Source organism: Vitis riparia, chromosome 15, assembly GCF_004353265.1.
Source record: "Vitis riparia cultivar Riparia Gloire de Montpellier isolate 1030 chromosome 15, EGFV_Vit.rip_1.0, whole genome shotgun sequence".
NCBI lineage: Eukaryota > Viridiplantae > Streptophyta > Magnoliopsida > Vitales > Vitaceae > Vitis > Vitis riparia.
In genome coordinates, this window is record NC_048445.1 from 16,405,184 (window position 1) to 16,413,628 (window position 8,445).

Consider the following 8,445-nt stretch of genomic DNA (forward strand, 5'->3'; position numbering starts at 1 on the left):
TATGTGGATGCATTAATTTAGAAACAAGAAGTAAAATATTCTTTTACCTTACTTTAGTTTCACAAGTACAAAACCCTCCACAAGCTCACATAAATGCCCTTCTAGTCTTGTACTAGAAAATTAGAATTTTTGATACAAAAGGAAAATAGGAAGACTATCTTCCAACAAATGGAAAAGAAAAAAAAAAAGTACTGAAACTATAATGCACTTTCATCCTTTTATTGACACAACAATAAATCATGGCATTTTTCAACTTTCTTCAACTTCACAAATTTTATTGGTGACTTTACACCTATTGTAACATCACAATTTATTTATGAATTTACAACTTGATAACTTCACAATTCATTAAGGGCTTTATAACTTGTGTCAACACTCAAACACTCACCCAAACACTTAGCTCTGATACCACTCTGTCACATTCTAAGTTAATGACACAATCCCGTCCCCTTCCTCGCCCCCTACCTTGCCCTCGAGCTATGTTGCTAAGACAAAATATTTGCAGTATTGAAAGAATTTGGAAAGTAGAAAACAAAGACAAGTTTTTGGAAGTTTTTCATCTGATGGTTTTATTGCTCAAGAATAAGGAAATTTATAACTCAACAATTACTAAAAAATATCTAGCTAAAGAATAGCTCACGTTACCCATTCTCTAGCCCACTACTGCTAGTTATTTGAACTAACTCAATAAGCCAAAATATCTTAAATAAATAAATTGAAATTGTTGCACATGACATAATATTTGTGGACTCCAATCACTCTATTACGCTAAAGGAGTGTTCCTTTCTTATTTGTTTTTTTTTTTTTTAATGTTATTTATATATTTGTTTATGACAAAGCAACTTTTTATTGATCTATTAGAAAGTAATTAAAGAGATTAAATTTTGAAAGGAATAGGGAAAAAGATTTTATGAACAATAGTTATTAACTAAATTATTTTATTTAAAAATTCTCTAAATAGAATTCTTTAATGTGATATAGGATACATTTTTTTTGGTAGGGCACTGTTAGCCTAAATCAAGATTAATAAATGAATATAATGAGCTAATTCATTAACATATATATAAAAGATCTGTATTATGAGATCTAATTGAATTGTAAACTATTTATAATTGAAGTACCCATTATTAACTCATGTACTTATTTAAAAATGATAAAAAAAATTTATTCAACAATGTTTGATAAAAAAAAAAAATTATTCAACGATATTTGATAAAAAAAAAAAAAAAAGGTTCCTAATTCCAAAATAAAATTACTTGTCCATTTTTTCATTTTTCTTTTTCTTTTTTAATTAAAAACTAGTTAATTTATTAAGATGATAAGAAGTTTTTTAAAATTTATAATTAATGGAAAAACTAAATCCTTATAGTAAGCTAATTTAACTAGTCTTTAAGGTTTATTCCTTTTTCATTTTTAAATTATAAATACATACAAAAGTTTGGTAGCTTATCATATATTAAACAATTAGAACTCATATGCGTTATCTGTGCTCGCGAACCTGAATGCAATATTATTCACCTATAAGATTGGAACTCATGTGTATGAAATCAAATTAATTAATTTATGAGTTATAAAGCAATATATATATATATATATATATATATATATATATATATATATGATAAATCCTTACTATGATAAATCTGAGCAATTATATTTTTTTTTCTATGTTTTGTTTACATGAATGCACCCCTTATATAGAAGTGGTTCACCGAGCAATAAAGAACCAGTAAAGGAAAAAGAAAATTCTAGGCTAGAAATTGGGCTAATAGAATGCGAGGAATTTACAATGAATATGAAAACTAATTATTCCTATAATCACTCTAAATTAGAAAAGGAATTACAACTCACACTAACCATCCCCATTAAGTTGGTGCATAGATGTCTCTAATGCCCAACTTGTCTAGTGAGTTGTGGAAGCTTTTACTTGAAATAACTTTTGTAAGCATATTTGTGAGTTTATCTTTTGACATCACAAAAGGAAACTGAATGAATTTTTCTTCAAGATTCTGTTTGATAAGACTTTGATCCACCTCAATGTTGAATCAGGTTATGAGAAATTTCAATAGTTGCCTTGTTGTCACAAAACAAATTCATTTCTATCATTGGTGCAATCCCAATCTCGGTTAACAACTTCCTAAGCCAAAGAAGCTCACAAAGTCCCTTGGAATTCCTTTGAACTCTGCTTAGACAATAGACAATGCTACCACCTTCTACTTTTTCCTTCTCCCTATAACCAAATTACCACCAACAAAGGTTAAATACCCGAATGTCAACTTTCTGTTAGTAGTTCTTGCCTAATCTATGTTTGAGTAACCATCAACATTGAGATGGTGACTCTTAGAGAACATGAGTCCTTTACCAGGGGTAAATTTTAAGTAGGTGAGTATTCGAATTACCGCCCCCATATGATCTTCACTAGAATTGTGCATGAATTAGCTTATTAGGCTGACAACGTAATTGCAATATCCAAACAAGTATGAGATAAATAGATTAGTTTACCCACTAATATTTTTGTATCTCTTTATTGGTTGGCACTCGATCTGAATGTTCCCCAAGTTTGTGATTTTGAACAATTAGTGTATTAATTAGCTTGCAATCAACCATTCACACTTCAAATGATAAGTGTAATACATGATTTCATTGGGAAAGAAATATACCTTGGCTTGATTTGGCTACTTCTATTCCCAAAAAAGCATTTTAGTCCTCCTAGCTTCTTCCTCTCAAATTTGGTTCCAACTATTTTTGAAGCTGGGAAATTTCTTCTATGTCATCTCCTGTGATAATCATATCATCCACTTAGATTATCAAGGTAGTAATCTTTCCTTGTTCATGTTAAAAAAAAAACAAAAAGAAAAAAAATGATTTGAGTTACTTTGTTGAAAACCATATTTTCTCATAACCAGGCCAAAACGACTAAGCCATGCTTGAGATGACTTTTTCAGTCTATATGCTCATTGCAACTTACATACTACTCCAATGCTTGATGATGCAATGTAATTAAGTGGAATATCCATATACACCTCCTTCTCAAGGTCTCCATAAAGAAAGACATTCTTCAAGTCGAATTGGTGTAAAGGCCAATCTAAATTTGCTACTAGAAATAGTAAAACTCTAGCAATGTTTAGTTTTTCAACTGGTGATAATGTCTCTTGATAGTCTATGTCATATGTTTGTGTATATCCCTTGGCTACAAGCCTTTCTTTGGATTGCTCAATAGACCTATCTGCCTTATGGTTAATGGAGAACACTGATTTACACCCTACTATTTTCTTTCCCTTCAATAGTGAAACAAGATCCCATATCTTATTCTTTTGTAGTGCCTTCATTTCCTCTTAAATTTTTTAGGCCCATTTTGAATCTACTAAGGCTTCATGTACTCCACAAGGAACATGACAAGAGAACAACTTGTGCATAAAGGCTTTAAGAGGCTCAAATAGTATCTAGGTGGTTACGTGATTAACAATCAGGTACTTTGATTCTTTCTCTTCAACATTTGGTGAGTATCGAACTAGAGGTTTACCTCTATTATGCTTGAAAGGTAAGTGATAACTAGTTGGAGTATCCAAAGCATGACTAGAAGATGATACAAGGGAACTTACTTCAAGAATATTCTTTGGAGAACAATTGTTAGGTACGTGAGGGAGAGGGATTTTTTGCTAGAGGGTCCAAATTCACCTTCCTCCCCATTGTTGCCACCATTTCCATTTCTTTCGTCCTTATTTTCTATGCTATTCTCCTTATGTTCTTTTATTGCTACAACCTCATTTCCTCCCCTTATTATCTTGCTAGATCTAAGTTCTTGATCAATTTCCTCAACTTCCTTAAAACCCTTCCACTATTGTTCTTCATCCTATGTCTCCCCTTGAAGATCATAAGTGGATTCCGATGAAGAGTAAAAAAAATTCAGCTCCCAAAAATATGACATCTGTCATGAGCTAGGTAAATTTGGTGGTAGAATTGTAGCAACGGTAGCCCTTTTTATTTGTAGCATACCCTGAAAAAAATGCAATGATTGACACAAGGATTGAGTTTTGTTCATTGATTTTTATGCAAATGAACAAACGTAACACATCCAAATGTGTGGTGGAATAAATAGTATGGACGGTAAGGCAACATGGTTAGATGAAGCCTATAATGGAGTGTGAAACTTCAATACATTTTAGGGCAGTCGATTCAATAATTGTACAACACTAACAATAGCATCATCCTAATGCTGACCAGGTAGTTTTGCTCCAATTAACAAAGCATGTGCCATTTTTAAAATATGTTTTTCCTTTCGCTCAACCCTGTCATTTTGTTGTGGAGTGTGAGTATAAGAAGTTTCATGAAGAAGGTCATTTAATTGAAGTAGCTTGAAATTATTGGTTGACATACTTGCTTCCATTATCTGATCGAAGAATTTGAACTTTATCTAAGAATTGATTTTGAATCATGACATCAAATGCACAAAACACACCAAATACCACATCCTAGGTAAGACCGTGTGTATTCTCATGCTTCTAGCACGTTCATTTAGTGTTCTATTTAGGCACTCTACTACACCATTCTGCTGAGGTGTCTTGGGAACAATTTTTTGCAATTTAATTCCATTAGTTGCACAAAACTCTTTAAGCTTCTCATCTTTGTACTCTCCTCCATTGTCAGATTTCAATCACTTCACTTTCAATCCCATCTTGTTCTCCACCATGGCTTTCCATTTTTTGAAAACATCACAAACTTTTGATTTCTTTTTGAAAAAATAAACCCATACCTTCTTAGTAGAGTCATCAATGAAGGTGACGTAGTACAATGAGCTTCTAAGAGATGAAACCAGTGATGGCCTCCACGCTTTTGTGTGAATCAGCTCTAACTTCTCGGCTTTAGGTGGATTGCCAATCTTTGAAATAGCTCCAATGCATGTTTCACAAACCTCATTTAGAGAATTAATAGAAGACAACCCAAAAACCTTCTTAGGAGCAAGTAATTTTAGACTTCCAAATTTTAAATATCCAAAACATGAGTATAATAACTAAATTTTATCATCAACTATAGAGCTAAAGAAAGTCAATTATCCACAATTAATATTTAACGAAAATAAATGATTTTGTATCATATTTAGCTTTGGTATTAGTCATTTCTAATCATTGTTAATGGTACGAACACCCATATAGATCCACATATCAAACCATTTTTTTTGTAAAAGTTGCCTTATACTTAATAGATTTTGATGAAGACATGGATTAACATATAACAAATTAGAGATAAAATTTTAGGATCCTTTATTTAATTGAATGAAAATCTTACCTTTATCCTTAACTAGTACTATTATATCATTTCCAAATTTTACCTCTAAATTAGAAGTCTTATCTAACTTGGAAATCATCTCTTCCCTACCACACATATGACTACTATAGATTGAATCCAAAAACCATGTACTTTTGTTTTCATTCTTTCCAACACTATAACTAATAACAAGGTCTCTAAATTTTCACTTTTACCTTTTATAGCATTAGCCTAAAAATTCCTTTCATTCAATCTCCAAGCCCTACGTTTTAACTTGCAATGGCCATATATATTTCTTTTTAATTATAATATTATATATGAGATTTATTATTTCTTTTAGTTGAAATATTAGCTTGTCCTCATTTTTAGCCTAATTTGGAATTTCCTTTTCTATTTTTCAATTCTAACCTCTCTTACTTGATTTAGAATTATTTTGAGACTCATTTTTTCTCTTCTAAGATAATTAGGAGCAAGTGGGTTATCAAGGTCAAATGAAAGATAGATGGTTCAATAGAGAGGTATAATGCTTGACTCATGGCCAAAGATTACATTCAAAGAGAGGATGTAGACTATAAGGAAACCTTCTAATCAATAATGAGGTTTGCCTCAATTTGCCCAATTCCTTTCCCTCCTTTTGAAGTAAAAGAATGCTCCTCTATTGATAGGAAAATTTAGAGAGGATTTTACTTATTTGATATTCGACCTTCTTTTTGAAATTTAAATTTTAAAATTAGAAGGCTTTAATTGCAAACTTGCTCTTGATGTTGGCACCTATGACATGGAGGATGTATTTTGATATGATCTAGGTCCACTAAAATTTTGAATTTAGTCCTAAAGGTATACCATTTATATGAATAATTTCTTTTTTGCTTTAATACACTAGAGAAAGAGAAAAAAGAATTAAATAATGGAAATTAACATTTTTTTTAAAAAAGGGTTAAATTATTATCCTATTGTTAAAGATAAATTAAATTATTTGAGAAATTCATCATATCCAATACTTCATCTAAATAACCACAAAATATTCATTGAGTATATTTTAGGTGATATTTCCTCAAACGTAGGGAGTCTTATAAATTCATTTTATTGATGGCAAATAGAAATTATCAAATACTTATTAATTGAAATCATATCAAACCCACTTTGGATTATATATATATATGTACGTATGTATGTGTAAGATTGAAAACATTTAGGTACAAAAAGTACCAATATTGTTAAATGTATACTCTAGTAAAAAAAAAAAAAAAAACAAAATACTTGTCCAACTTTTATTTTTCCTTTTTGTGAATTAAAAACCACTTGATTTATTAAGATGATAAGAAGTTTTTAAAATTTTATAATTTATGGAACAACTAAATCCTAATAATAATATAACTTAACTAATATTTAGGGTTTTTTTTCTTCTTCTTTTTTATTTTTTTATTTTTTATTTCAGATACATTAAAAGTTTGATATATGGCTTATTAATATATTAAAAAATTAGAACTCATATGTGTTGTCTTTGCTCGCAAACTTGAATGAAATATTATTCACCTATAAGATTAGAACTCATATGTATGAAATAAAATTAATTAATTTGTGAGATATAAAACAATGTATATGACACTCCACCCAACAAAAGTTTGGCTTGAAACGCAATAGAGATGGACAATATCCTTTCAAGTTTTTAGATTACCATCAATAAGTATACCCAAAGTTTGTTCTAGGACTAGTCCAAAGGTTTACCTCTACATATATAGAAAATCAAAATTTGTACAAGTTCTTCTTAATCTAAATGTCACATAGTCTTGAATTTTTGGCACAAAGGCAATAGCTAGAGATTTGCAAAAAGGTCAATCTTACGAGAAAAAAATGTAAAACTTACTCATTATTGATGTGGCATTGGACAGTGTTGGAATGGCTGTTGGAGGCAACATCCATAAGAGTAGCAGAGAAAGCATGAAATCTTGTAAGCTAAGCTTTCATTACAAGTTATATTAAATTAAGATAAGACCAGAAAAAGAAAAAGTACTTGAACTCTATTATCAATTTTTTGAATTGGTCATGCGTTGAGAATAGATCATTTTGATATTATATTTTCTTATACTATAAAAAAAATATTAAAACTATCTCTATAAATATTTCAAGTGGGAAAATGTTATAGGATAGAGATGAACTTATGAAGACTATACGTGATGGATTGAAATGTGACGACGAGCAGTTGGAAACATCCAGTGGAGTGACGGAACTAATCATACATCATACTTCAGGATATAGATATAAGAATTGTTGAGACTTAATAATTATATATAGTTTCTATCCTCTATAATATATTTGCACCAAATAATTAATCCTTTGAGAAAGCTCAATGATCTAATTTGAATTAATAGATGTCATGAATTCTCAAATCTTGAAACATAACACATTATATGAGGTATGCATTTTGGACTAATATGGTAATTAACTTTTGTTCAAATGTTATTTATTTATTGCACTTCAGTCTCAAAACAATCAAGTTGTATTTTAATGGGATAATCTCTAGCATAATATTTGAGGGTTCCAATCACTCTATTATACCAAAAGGAGTGTTCCTTATTTGTTTTTTATTTTTATGTTATTTATATATTTATTTATGGCAAAGCAAATTTTTACTAATCTATTATTTAAATATTATGATTAGCTATTAACTTTTGAAAGGAATGGGGCAAAAGATTTTATGAATAATAGTTATTAGCTAAATTCTTTTATTTAAATATTCTCTAAATAGAATTCTTTAATTAGATATAGAATATATTTCTTTTTGGTAGGACATTGTTCGCTTGAATCAAGAGTAATCAATGAATATAATGAGCGATTTCATTAACATATATATAGAAGATCTATAGTATGAGATCTAATTGAATAGTAAACAATTTATAATTGAAGTACCCATTTTTAACTCATGTACTTATATTAAAATGATTAAAAAAAATTTATTCAACATCGTTTACAACTATATTTTTGTTCTATTTTTCGTTTACAAGAGTACACCCCATATAGAAGTAGTTCACGGACCAATAGAGAACTAGTAAAGGGAAAAGAAATTCTAGGCTGGAAATTAGGCTAATAGAAAACAACAGATTTGTAATGAATATGACAACTAATTAGTCGTATAATCACTCTAAGTTAAAAAAAAAAAAAGGAATTACAACTCACAGC